We start from the raw sequence: 14,433 nt of genomic DNA, 5'->3' as shown, positions 1-14,433 counted from the left end.
TGGCTGCTAACCAGCCTGCACCACAGCCCGGCCCCAAAATGCTGACAATAATGTAGTTTGTGCTCATTCAGAGGAAGACCTATAAACCACTTTAAACACCTTAGTAGAAGCATAAGAAAAGGTTGGCCTCTCACTGAACATTGAGAAGACCAAAGTGCTCCAACTGTGGAATGCTTTCCCCCGGATGTCCGACTGGCACCAATACCCTTGGCATTTATGCACCATTTTGGAATTTGATAGTTCATCGAAACCCGTGGACCTCTAAAATGCAATCTAAATGCTAATATATATAGCTTTGAAAATTTAATTTTTAAAAAATCTGTTTTAAATTATATCATTTAATATGATTTTAACTTACTTAAATTGCCTCACTGTTTTAACCTGTTTTAATTGGTATTTCTAACTTACATTGAGCTCTCTTGATATAGGGTATAAATAAATGTTTTCATAAATAAAGTTCTGGCTTCCTAGCCATCTTGATGCACCCTTGGGTATAAGAAAGAGCAATGACATATGGGGGAGACTACATCTCTACCAAGCGGGGCATTAAAGAATTATACAGAATACAGAGAAAATGGGTAAAGATTCTCTCTTCACAAGAACATGTAGTGATCCAATGAAGCTAAATGGTGGAAGAATTAAAACAAACAAAAGGAAAATGCTCCTTCACAGGAGCACAGTAATTCTGTTATGGAATTTATGACCACAAGATCTAATGATGGTCATCGACTTAGATGGCTTTAAACCGGGATTAGGCAAAAGAAAGGAGGCCAAAGCTATCAGTGTTCTTATAGTTATGGTAACAATATATTGGTCCCAGGATTGCAGTTAGCAGACCTCAGAATACCAGTTTCAGAGAACACAAGAAGATGGGTGCTATTTATTTATTTATGGTTTTTAAGTGCTGCTTGTGGGTAGTACTGGAGACAGAAATTTAGACTTAACAATTTGAGGATTGTTTAGGGCTCTAGTTACGTTTCTAGGAAGAGTTTTTTCTGATCCTTCTGGGTTTTCTCTAGCTCTTACTTCCATGTTGCCCAGCCTATCAATGCAACTAGAGAGAAATCTCAAATTCCATTAAAAATTAAAAGTATGATTTTGAACAAGCTTATTGTGGTGTGTAGCACAAATGTAGAATCATGGAGTCCATGAAATTTGATATGGGCTGATGACAATTTCTGTGCTCCCAGTTGGATGTTACAACATCCAGTTTCTAGTACTACAAACATAGGTAAAGGTAAAGGTTTCCCCTGACGTTAAGTCCAGTCGTGACCGACTCTGGGGGTTGGTGCTCATCTCCATTTCTAAGCTGAGGAGCCAGCGTTGTCCGTAGACCTCCAAGGTCATGTGGCTGGCATGACTGCATGGAGTGCCTTTACCTTCCCGCTGGAACGGTACCTATTGATCTACTCACATTTGCATGTTTTCGAACTGCTAGGTTGGCAGGAGCTGGGGCTCACAGCGGGTGCTCATTCGCTCCTGCAGCACATTTTGCTAGAGTTTTTCAAAGAATATCTCATTGAGTTTCAACCAATTCAACTTAGTTTGTAGCAGCCACAAAAATGAAGTTTCTGTAGTATAACTACTTTCAATGCAAGTACCACACAATTAAACAGGAATAGCACTTTTGAACCAGGAACCCAAAAAATTTCAAATTTTGTTATATAGTGTTATCATTGAAAAGCAATGAGATCATGTGGAGGGAGACAGATCCAATAATCTAAGAAGCATACAAGGAAAAGATATGATACATTTCCGTAACTATTTTTGCTGTTAAGGGATATCATCACTTGTCCCAACAGCCAAGGAGCAATGTAGTTTCTCTGTTTAGAAGGGGATGTGATGGGGAGAAAGAAGTCAAGGTTTTCCTACCTTTGCTTAGGAGAGGAGGTATGAGAGCATGATGAAATTGGAGGTTTGTGTGGCTGGAGGGCTTTTTTGCTTTGCTTCCTTAGGTGTAAGGTAAAGGTAAAGGTTTTCCTCTGACATTAAGTCTAGTTGTGTCCAACTCTGGGGGTCGGTGCTCATCTCCATTTCTAAGCTGAAGAGCCAGCATTGTCAGTAGATACCTCCAAGATCATGTGGCCAACATGACTGCATGGGGCACCGTTACCTTCCCGCCAGAGCGGTACTTATTGATCTACTCACATTTGCATGTTTTCAAACTGCTAGGTTGGCAGAAGCTGGGACTAACAGCAGGAGCTCACTCTGCTCCCCGGATTGAAACTGCTGATCTTTTGATCAGTGAGTTCAGCAGCTCAGTGGTTTAACCCGCTGCACCACTGGGAGCTCCTTCCTTGGGTGTAGAGGTGAGCAAATGGAGTCTTATCATCTGGAAAAGGCAAGCTGTTTTTTTTGCTTTAAACCTCTTTAAAATTGGTTGTGTGTAGGGTAAAACTTTGAGATTAGTTCAACTCCATTTGAACATGACTGTGCCTGTGGAACTTTCTATCAATCAAACTATATCTGTCAATCTCAATGTAGTCCAGGAATACAGTCCTGGCATAAATCAAGAACCACCTCTTCTGTTGTTTGTGTGCCTTTAAGTTGCTTGTAAACTTGCAGCTTGTCAATGTACAGTAATCTTATAAAACTGCCGATGCATAATTGCTCTTTAAAGTTGGGTGCAAGGAAGATATATACCAGCACGTGGGGATATAAATATGATATTGCATCTCTGTATTTTCCTCTGTGAAATTATGTGATCAAGTGAAGTTTATATGATGTGATCTCCACAGGAGGTGTTTCTGTCCAATTTTAGGTGATTCAAGCTTCCTTTCTCTCCCCAACCCTTATGTTTAGGAGATACTCCAATCCTCCAGAGAAGTCTCTTGGGGTACAGAGGGATTAAGAGGAAAGAAACAAGCAGGACATCTCCCTCCCACTAACTTCTGACAGAATCAAGGCCATGATCTTTCAGCCTAATTGATCCCACAGGGTTGTAGTAAGAATAAACTAAGACAATTAAGACTATAACATTCTTGGGATATGGTATGTTGGATCTAAAGATGAAGAATGAATACAATAATAACTAAATAGCAGACAGGTCATATTAAAGTGAGCAACTCACATATTACTCATGTAATGCAATCATAATAAAGAGGTTAACAGAAGACAAAAATATAATCCTTCCTAGTTTTTAAAGGCATAATAGCTTCTTTTTAATAATTAAGCCTGAGTGGATAGTACCAGCACATGTGATAAAGCTCAGCAACCAAAAACAGCTCAATTAGTTTGTGAACCTGAAAGCAACACATACATTTCTATACAGATGGCTTTAGACTGTCCATATGTCATGGTTGTATTTATTGTGGATTCTGACCCTCTCACCTCAATTAATCCCTAAAAGCTCAGCAAATGCATTGTAGAAAAAAAAATTAAAGGAAGAACAAAAGACATTCATTTGTCTCCAAGCACTTTTGTTGACACTTTGTGTGCACAGACTTTTTTTTAAGTTACTGAAACTCCAAGAAAGTGTGCATCAAAATATAATTGCCCTCTCAGGGACTAACTTATACTTCCTCAGAAACAGAAAGACACCCCCCACCTGCACAGTTCCTTATGTTCTTTACATCTCTGAGAAGATTTCCCATCAGTATTCCTCAGAAGAGGGCTTCCCACAGGCATCTGCTTTGCAATTCTGGGAACAAAATGTTGCACTAGATAGTCCAGAAGGACTCCCATTATGCAATGTTACATTCTGTTGACTGTTCAAATTAAACATAATATACAGGTTGTAGGAACACTGTAATTCAGAACATTAAGCTGCAGTATTGTAAGCCCTGATGAATTTAATAGGGATCACTTGCAGGTAAACTGCAAACTTAGGGCCCTTCTACATATGCCCTTAAATACTGAAGAAACTGGGATAAAAGAGGGGGTGGCTAAATGACACCTCACAAAATGTGAGCTGGTTCGGATTAACAGCTGAAAAACACGTGCTAAAAAGGTACATTTAAAGCCCGATTTCAGCCTAAAAATGCACATATTTGCATCACTGTAAATATGAGGAAAGCAGTCAAGGAAAGCATGTGATTTTGTTCATATATTCTGATATGGACTGCTTCAGGGCATATGCACATTTTAAAATCCTTAAACAGCTGATCTGGGCTGTAAATAAACGGAGCCACAAACACATAGGTGGCTAAATGGAAACATAAATGGAAAAAATTACAATGAGAACCCTCTGCAAGCCCAACTTATTTGTGCCACATTTTGACCCGGCTGGAAGTGCTCTTAAATGACCTTGCACATAAGCAACCCTAGACCTGCTATCTGGAATGGGTCAAAGAGACCATCTAGTATAGTCTTACATCTTTTGGTTTGCTGTTCATTTCTGAGTTAGAAAACATATTTTTGGACCACATTACTCAGAATCTGCCAACTATCACTGGATATCATGGCTGGAGGATGTCAAGAGAAGTAGCACAAATGTAACATTTGTCAACATTGTCCCACATTAACAACATTCTCAGCTCTGCATTATCCATAATAAATATATTTGGTATAAAGCAGGACCCACATTTTCATATCATTTCAGATTCAGGCAGTCAGCCTACTGTAGCATCAACTCTCATTAGCCTTGGTCATACGAACTTTCTGGCTACAATTATTATGGTAACATGAATAAAATGAGGCTTGTTATTTGAAATGGTAGCTGTGTACATGACAACAAGCTTTGAAATTATCCTGCTCAACAGGGGAGTTCTTTAGTTGAAGGAGAATACTGATTTAACAGCCACCCAATATGATTTTTTAAAAGCCAACCCACTGATTCAATTTTGTACTATGAGAACACCAAGTATCATGGAATGGTTTTGAGGAATCCATACAAAGTAGGCAGCATTATGGGTGGCACAGTAAAGCCCAAGCTATAGAACACCATGGAAGAAGGCATGTTTGAGCATGGGAAAAGCAACAATATGACTGTGAGGTCTTTGTTGAGTTGTGTTGTTCTGAGGTCTACAAGCCAAGTGAGTTGGTTGAAGTGTCAACCCAAGGCAGGTATAAAAAAACTTGTGGGCAGGCACACAGGACAGTTTAACTATGGCCAGAGAGGGTAATAAGTAATTAGACATTCTGAGCTCATGAACTGTTTTTAACATTAACATTCTTCTGCCCAATGGAGCTTTGTTCTAGACTCAGTGCTCATGAGGAATTACACTGATTTGAAGAATATATAATTCTTAAAATAGGCTTAGGCAACGTCTATCTTGTCAAGTTGTGAGAATGGAGAAGTCAGAGTGCAACTACAATTATGCTAAATTAATAGAATGCTGAATAGTTTTGTCATCATCAACTTTTCATTAAAGTGCAGGTGGTCAACATAGCATTCAGCTAAATTACTATATTCTTATCATCCTCCAGTCTACCTTCTGGCAGGTATTACAAAAAATAACTTAAGTAAAGTAGAAAGGTGAAAAATAATAGTTTCCTTAGAGTGGAGAGTAACTTGGAACAAAAATGTTTCTCCCATGAAAATATCTGCAAAACATACAATTAAAAAACACGTAACAAGCATGTGTGAATTTCCACCCATAAATGTTCTCTATTAACCTAGAAAAAGGGAGTTTATATTGTTAACTTGTACATGGACAGAACACTTTCATAATGACAACGACTGGCAGGAAATGTCATTCCTGCCAGGAAATGAATTGGTGGCATGAAACACAGAAGGGCTCGCTTACTGTTAAAACTATAACCCTAACTAAATTTATGAAGGAGTAAGTAATACTGGATACAGTGATGCTTCTACCTGATTAAGCAGATATAAGACTGCCTTGCCCGCTATGTTTAAAAACGTCTTCTAGAGCTATCCGGTTTCAGCATCTCAAAAACAAATCTCTTAAGAGCTGTCAAAGTTTTATTTCAGCAATCTCAAATGGCATCATTGGTGTCATGTCACCATTCACAAAAGCATTCTTGGCAACCCCAAATACACACAGTTCTGGAAGAGCATCCACAAAAAGGCAGATTCGTAAAATGGGAGGCAGTTGGGTTGATTGTAGCCCCCTACCTAGGGCTTCAGTATTGGAATAAACACAGGAAAATGGAAAAGAAAAAAATGCACAGTGTTCTAATGTAAAAAATAACTTAAGATTTATAATGGAATTTAAAACAAAGGAAAGCATTCTTTGGAATGTTGATATTGCTTCATATGGCACTGGAACATATTATATTTATGACAGAAATGAATACACTAAAGTGAAAATACTTTTTGAGTTTGCTTTTCATTTGTGACTTGAGAAACTGAGCTAGTTTGCACTGGGAGGTGACAGTTAAGTGTATTTTTAATTGTGATTTTATAGACTTTTGTATTTTATATGTTTTCTGTAATCTAACATGCAATGATGAATGAATGATTACACTTTATCTAATCAAGACTACTTGGCTACATTTGTTAACCAATAGATATACATAACATAACATGTTACATACATAACATTAAACCAGGCTCTTTTATTGCTGAATCTGTGATAATATTAATTTTAAATTATAACCTTGTTACTGTAATAACATGTCATCCAGGAAGTCAGGTACTAAACCGACATTGTATCAAAAGAGACATTTCTTATGTCCTATAGGGTTCAACTACTTTGGAATAGAGCATCACAATACTAAAAGACACATCACATATTCCTCCTTGTGTTCAGGAGTGTCCAATACTGACAAATATTTATACAGAGAGCCCCAAGTCTAGGTCTCAACCCAATAGTTAATCCCAGGTGACAACCTCTTCACACAGGGCTAAATGCAGCGGCATGCGCCAAATTAGCCAGCCAGCTCCCATCTAATGATGTCGGTGCGACTCTGTGGGTGAAGGAAGGTGGAGACAGCACATGCCACCACCAGGGCAACATAGGAGGGCTTCTGTGTTGCCACTGGAATCCATGGAGGGAAGCCACATGCTCACACTTCCCCCCATATGATTACCCTCAGCTGGAGCTGGGTGATGTGGGGTGAGGGATGCCGGGTTCCCCACACCTCTTTACGAAGTGGAGCACCTTTGGCGGCCCTGTGATAAGGTGATGAGTGAGGGCTGTTAAAAGGCCCCACAATTATTCTTCACTCATATCTAAAACAACAACCATTTGAATAAAGGTATCATTTGGTAGAACTTTATTGCTTTTAGAATAGACTGTTCTCCAAAATGAATAGTTTCTACACTTTCTACTTCAATCTTCTAGATAATACTTCATATTAACCAAATTTCAGAGAGCACAAAGCAGAGATGATAAGGACTGGTGGTGAACACAGAGGCAGAATTGATGACACATACCTGAGAGACAAAGGGAAATTATCAGTTCCATTCCAGCATTGCTTCAAAGCAATTCCTATCTATGCTAATGTCTGTGGTGGATATGTTTCCAAACATTCTAGTTCTAGAAAGTATTTAGATTCTGGGGATAGCTTTTCTGGAAATTGGCATTAAACTTTTATCAGCAAATTATCAATCTTCAGGTTACAAGTGGAACATTTATTAATTTTTCTCAGTACCTCGTCCTTCAAAATATTGTGAACATAGGACATGCCATCTCTTGGAAGCAAAGTCTGAAGACTTGCTCATCAAACTCATCATTCATGGTTGCAGAGATATAACCATTTCAAATCAGGTCATCTTTTTCAAATACCCTGTTTTTATATAGCATCATCATACAGTCATAAAACCTCTATTTCAATTTAGTTTGATCTGATTAATGCTCATGCTGTGTGTTACAAGTACACAGGATAGGCAACTCTGACCTAGGGCATTAATGTCTATATTTCTGTTATAAAACTAGAAACATAACTGGAAGAGAACTCAGAAGTCACCTATTCAACTTTCTGGCTCAGTGCAGGATTGACAATGTAGGGCAGGCCTGCACAAACTGGAGGGAAACATGTTGTGCAGGCTTGATGTAGGGTGTAAATACAGCATCATTGACACAGAGTTATTTAGGCTCTGGTTAAATGCCTCCAGTGAAGGTACCTTTCCAATCTTCTCTAGACTTGTGGAATTCTTATGGAACTAGAATAACAGAAAATCAGTATTTCTTAAAAGAGACAGGCAGAGATAGGCAAAGTGTGGCCTTCCAGATTTTGTTTAACTCCAACTCCACGTTTAAATATTTTAAAGGATGTGATATTAAAGATGGAGCCAGGTTTCTGATGCTCCAGAGGTTAGGATATGTAGATTCAAATTACAGGAAAAATCATACCTAAACATTAGAAAAAACTTCATAATGGTAAAAGTTGTATGATAGTGCAATACATAGCCTTGGAGTGTGGTGGAGTCTCCTTCTCTGGAGATCTTTAAACATAAGCTGATGGCCATCTGTTGGGATTCCAACATAGCAGAGAGTTGAACTGAATGGTACTTGTGGTCTCTTCCACCTTTATGCTTCTATGATTCTAACTCCAAATAATCTTTACTACTGGAAAATTTAGTCGGAATTTCATTTGGAGGGCTATGATTTTGCCCACTCTAAGACAGAGATGCTTTCTTAAAATCTATTACTCATATTCTAGTCATACAACAAAAATGTGGGGTGACCAACAAGTGACCTCTAAACATGCCTCATCTATCACCAATCCGCTAGTCCTTCTCTACTAGCATGGAGGTCAGGACAGGACAGGGAACAGATAGGGCTGATGGGTGTCATTTGGTTTCCAGATAAAGGAAGGCAGCTGAAACTTGTCTGCATTATGTCAGAGATGCTCAGATGATGAATTAGAATTCTTAACCTTGTAGCCTCTGGAACCTATGAATGGTGACTGGCAGTCACCTCAATAAATCAAATGAGAATTAGGATAGGTAATTTCAGGGTCAGCGAGTAGCATTGACAGCTAAAAACTATCTCCTTAAAAAGGTAGGTACAACATTTCACACAAGGGCATTAACAGACATTTACAAAAGAGCTGGGATCTGAGGGAGAGAGATTTCAGGAATCTTCCCAGTTTCTACATTTTGGATGCCATTAGAAATTGGAATGGGCAACGACTGTTCTGGGTTCAAGCATTTAAAATTTTTGACTTTTTGCTGAAGAAAATATTTTCCCACTTTGTATCAACTAGATAATACCAAGAAATACCTCCAATCCCCAGTCTGCTCCATTTTTTGTATTGTAGCAACAACTAGCCTCATTACTCTTCTATGTACAGCTGCTAAACATGCTAAGTGATAGGGTGCTTTTCAGAGGTTGGGGTACACCATTAACATGGTCTTCCCCCGTCACCACAAACTCTTGAGGTAATTACCCTGCACTGACTAAGAAAGAACTGAAGGCACATTTGTAAGTAATCTTCATAGGGCAACTCTCCACATCCTGCCCTTCCATCAATTATGTCAGAAACATCTCCACAAGGCAGCAGTTTGTGAGGCTTGCAAGGTGTTCTGTCTATGAGTGCACACATATGTAAATCATGGGGATCATGGGGGATACATATCATTCCATACAGTGAGCTTGTACAAATAAATGCCTCACAGTATGGAATGACATTGAATCATTCTGAAACAGCATTACAAGAAGGATCTGCAATAATGTTAGTGAGAAGAATTCTTTCTTCTAGGCATGCCCTCTTCCAGCATATTCCAAGGTCTATCCCCCTGGTTTCCATTCTTTTCTTTTCTCCAACTTTCTATGGTCACTAAAAAGCTCAGTCTTCACTGAGGTTGTACATGTTCTTTTCTTTATGGTCTGCATGGGACATGAGATATTTCTGTATATCCCGGGGAATCCTTAAACCTGCAGATTCCTCCTTTTTGAGTGTGGGTGGTACCACTGGTCACTGAAGGACTCTCACTCCAGGAAAACGGTTTCAAAGCAAAGATCCCTGGATCTATATTGGTCTGTAAGCCATCAGCTGTTGGTCTGCAGGTTGCATCCAGGAGAGAAAGAAACAGACAGTACAATGCCCCTTGTACACCTGGGTGGGAGTGGGGATTGCAAATCTTCCACAACAGAGACCTTAACAAAATATTGAGTTACAAGACTCACTCATAGGGCCTCTGTGGGCTGAAACTGCATTCTAGATGTACTTACCTATGGAGCCTTTGATTTGAGACCTACAATTCCATACCATCTTTCTGTTTCTTTGAAAGTTCATCTTTATTTTTTGATGTAAACTTGAAAAATATGATGACTGTATGGATCAAAATGGTCCAGCACCAGAAGATAAGTAGGAATGGCATTCCTGTTAATATAAATACAAGTATTATAGCTTCCATCTTTATCCAGGAACTATAGTGGGCAATTCATTCCAGGACCTCTCAGTAGGGCCCTTGGCATCAAACAAGTAACACAACTCTTAAATTAAGTGCAAAGGGCATGCTTCCTCAGAGCCTGCATTATGTGCAATCCATAGTCCATGATGAGAGTGTATGTGTACACACACACAATAATTTATTGTCATTTTGACTAGGTGAGTTGGAGAATAATCCATTATGCAAATAAACAAACACAACTTTGCTGGTATATATGAACATCCTGAGAGCCAGCCTGGACTAGGACTGTAGGAGACCAGGGTTTGTCCCCTCACTCAGTCACTGAAACCCACTGGGTAATCTTGAGCAAGTCATAATCTGAGCCTCAGAAGAAGGCAATTGTGAATTCTCTCTAAACCAGTGGTTCTCAACCTGTGGGTCCCCAGGTGTGTGGGCGTTTAACTCCCAGAAATCCTAACATCTGGTAAACTGGCTGGGATTTCTGGGTAGGCCAAAACACCTAGGGACCCACAGGTTGAGAACTACTACTCTAAACAAACCTTGCCAAGAAAATCCCATGACAAGATTATCACTTTAGGGTTCTTCCAAGTCATGAAAACTTACAACTGCTAGGCAAAACTGAAGGAATAGGAGAAGAGGAAGATCCCATCATGGGTGAACTGCCAGTCTTTAGCAGGTTTCCCATTCATAGGGTCACCATAAGCAGTGGTGAAATGCTGAGATATCTAGCAATACAAGTTAAGGATCACAACAGAAATGCTGGTGAATTAATCAACAAGATGCAACAACCTGTCAATTAATCAACAAGATGCAACAAACCCTTGTTTCAACACTGTCTATCATACATTGAACCAATCATGAGATTCACTAGAGTTAAGCAAGAAGAATAGACAGAGCAGAAAATGTTTAAGATTTTCTGGAAAAAAGAGAGATTGCCATGGTCTGGAGTCCAATAGCTGGAGGACTACAGTCTGGCACTCTTATGGTAAGGCTTAAGGATCAGATAGCAATACTGTCTTTACAGAAAAGCCTTGAGCAGTCTAAATAGGGAAACAAAATGTTCTTTTTACATCTGACATCATTTCTTGCATCAATACAAAAGCACCTAGCTCATTCGGGAACAATCTGAAAGAAGAAAACATTTTCCACACAAAGACAATCCAACAATGCCATTACTGACAAAACCTGTGAGTAGCTTCTCAGTGCCTTGCATCCCTGCCTCTTAAAATGTGGTGATAATTTATGGGAAAAACTACAGAATGGAGAAGCATAGCTCATCAGTCCAGAATAAGCCAGCTAAGTGCAAAGGTCTTAATAGCAGGCAGCCTCAGAAGAAGAAGAAAGACACAGTGACCACGTCCTTGCTATATGTTTAGACAGGCAACCTCTACAATTACCTGAGAAAGATGAGGGGGGAAGGGGGATAGAAAAACAACCATTCAAAAAAAAAAAATGAGAAGGCTTCAGTTAATTCCAGTTTTTAACTGTGGAAGGTATGAATAAAAAATAAGGCCCAATGAACAGGAAATGATAAATATGGAAAATAATAGCAGCCGCAGAGAAAGCTGTACTTTACAAAAATGCAACATAAATTCCTCCAATTCTCCTAGAAAGTTTAAAAAATGACTTAAACATTAATGTGCCTATTTGAAGAAGTGGGTTGTGCCATCAAAAGCTTGTGTCATTTAGTCTTTAGGGTGGCACCAAAAACTCTTAGACATCAAGCAACAGAAACATAGCAAAATTTCAGGATGAAATGAATGGTAGCACTAGATGTACAATACACCCCCCTGATCTTTGTGTGTAAAAAGATAGTGCACTGTAAATAGTCTAGAACATGGTAATTTTGCTAACCATTTTTTTTTATTTTGAAGTGTGATGCAATTGGGCATTACAGAAAACATAATGGGCACACTACAGTGCTGTATATGCAAAAATGATTAAATATAGGGGATGGAAGTAGAAATTGGGGAAACTATAGCAATTCACATTTATAAAAAGTTTTTTTCAGAGGCATGGAATCCCCTGCCCTCTTTCAAAAGAAATCCTCTCAAGTGTTACTGCAAGAAAACAAAAAAAGATAGTGAATTGGAACAATACCTAAGAATCATCGCTGCACTGCAGAAAGCTTTCCCTGCACCAGCAATTCATTTACATTACCCTAAACTGAGCTGGAAGCCAAGTGTCAGACACAACAGACAGATGCCAATTCATAATCCATTTTACTTAAGATACTTGGAACAACAGAGCTTATACTCACTCCAATTTGGTTTGATCTGAGCCCTCCACCCCCACTCCACCCAAGGGTTACAGAAGGTTGCTCAGTATCGCTTTTTGAAGTCATGGACCAAAAAATCAGGCCTCTTGTTTAGCAATCAGGATTGTTAGAAGCATTGCAGTTTGCATCTCTTTAGCTTGATAGATGCTCATGGAATTTGATCCCCTAATGCTTAGCATTCCCTGTTTTTTGCTTCAATTCCCAGCTCACAAACCACAAATCCCTGAAATCTTTGTGTTAAACTCTGTAGTGAGTCACATATGCAACTGAAATGTAGCCTTGAATCTATTAACATTTTTTCCTTTGCTACCTTTGCTCCCAGGATCAGTCCTACCTAGGCAACATGAGATAAGGAAATCAAGTGGAAGATATTTGAGAGAGCCAGCAAGTAGCTCTATAGTGTTTCTTTCTTTTTTGGAGAAGAATGTGGTGTGAATCACAGATTCTGTTCCCAATCACCTACATGGGAAATCAGAAATTCATCCTACAGAATCCTGAGATCTGTAGTTTAGGAAGCATTATCCAGAATGATTGCTCAGAGACCTCACAAAATCCTGGATTCCATGGGATATAATCGTTGGCATCACTAGGGTTGATGTCACCCAGAGCAGTAAGGCATGGTGTCAACCCCATAGGCCTCGCACTATACCTAAGCAGGCCACAACACTATAGCAAAAAAACAACAACAAACAAACAAACAAAAAATCCAGAAAAGTGTATGCGCCTTAGAAGATTAAAAAACTAAATAGGCATAGGGTTTTATCCTTGAAGCTACAGATACAGTTCATTTTAACTGGATTTACATAAAATCCTTAGGGATCATTTTAATTAAAACTTTTTTTTTCTGAAACACTGCACAAACATTATATGGACAGCCATACTGATGTCACCCTCTCCTCTTTGATAGTGTCATCCATTGAAGCTCACACTGCCTGCACCTCCTAGTGATACCACTTGATAAGCCAATAATAATAATAATAATAATAATAATAATAATAATAATTTATAGACCGCCCTATCTCCCCGAAGGGAGTCAGGGCAGTTTACAACAATATGGCAACCAATGGCAGTTGAATCTCAGCCCCACAATTATGTTGTATAAAGGAGTGCCTAGTCTGCTATCTTCAGGTGCATTGTTGACACTATCCATTACCAGGGACAAATTTCAACTGCCAATATAGTCAGCTACTAAATGTGGAGAAGTGAGTGCCATCTGATCACTTGTCTTGGGCAACAGAATTACTGGGGTCAGTCTTGACTCTTCTCTTTCTTAAGTAACCACACTGTTGTCCATAGCCTAATTTAGATTCAAGCTCTTTAAACAGTAAATCTACTTTTCCATATGCTATTCTTTAAGTGCTGTGGGAAAAGTCCAGCCAATTGGCTGCATACACTTCCACAGTCTTCCCTGCCCCCAACATACAAACGACAGGCTTAGTTGATGTCTCACTTATCCTCATCTTTTCAAGCTCCCATCCCTTCCCAAAGTCAATGGCCAGCTTCTGAAAGAAACTGGCTGGTGCTGTCTAATAATTAAGAACATAATGATAGTGCAAGTGTGTGTGTGTGTATAATATTTGCCTTCATCTATCAGCTTATGAATATCATATAGCTTTCCTAGGCAAAGAATATCCATAGATAGTTTTGCCAGTTCATTCCTCTGAAATTTAGCCACAGAACCTGGGATTTGTAGGTGATCTCTCATCCAAGTACTAAACTGGATTTACTCTCTTTAACTTGGAAGATCAGGTGGAATTTGTTGCCTTTAGGCTATTCAGGTCCCAATGAGACAAAATACCCTTGATTTAAACTTCAATTCAACAATGAATTGAATTTGTATCTTTTTTGCCAAACCAATCAGCCAAAGAGAAAATAATGAGATAGACCTCCAAGAAATACCAAGGGGAAAAGTGCATGAATTGCCCAAAATGTTTCAAGAAAATATTTTGCT

General features: G+C 39.0%; 1 protein-coding gene across 3 annotated transcripts in view; it reads right to left on the bottom strand.

Annotated features, from left to right (window-relative positions):
• Positions 1-14,433, bottom strand: part of frmd1 (FERM domain containing 1) — a 60,850-nt gene that overhangs the window by 36,705 nt on the left and 9,712 nt on the right. For 2 of the 3 annotated variants that reach the window (XM_008124645.3, XM_062976053.1), the window contains exon 2: positions 10,023-10,173. The exons of the other annotated variant lie outside the window; for it this stretch is intronic. The gene's annotated coding sequence lies outside the window, so the exon portion shown is untranslated. The remainder of the gene's footprint in view (positions 1-10,022; positions 10,174-14,433) is intronic. 3 annotated transcript variants of the gene reach the window in all.

The sequence above is a fragment of the Anolis carolinensis genome, chromosome 1 (assembly GCF_035594765.1).
Source record: "Anolis carolinensis isolate JA03-04 chromosome 1, rAnoCar3.1.pri, whole genome shotgun sequence".
Lineage (NCBI taxonomy): Eukaryota > Metazoa > Chordata > Lepidosauria > Squamata > Dactyloidae > Anolis > Anolis carolinensis.
This window is presented reverse-complemented; position numbering and strand designations above follow the sequence as displayed.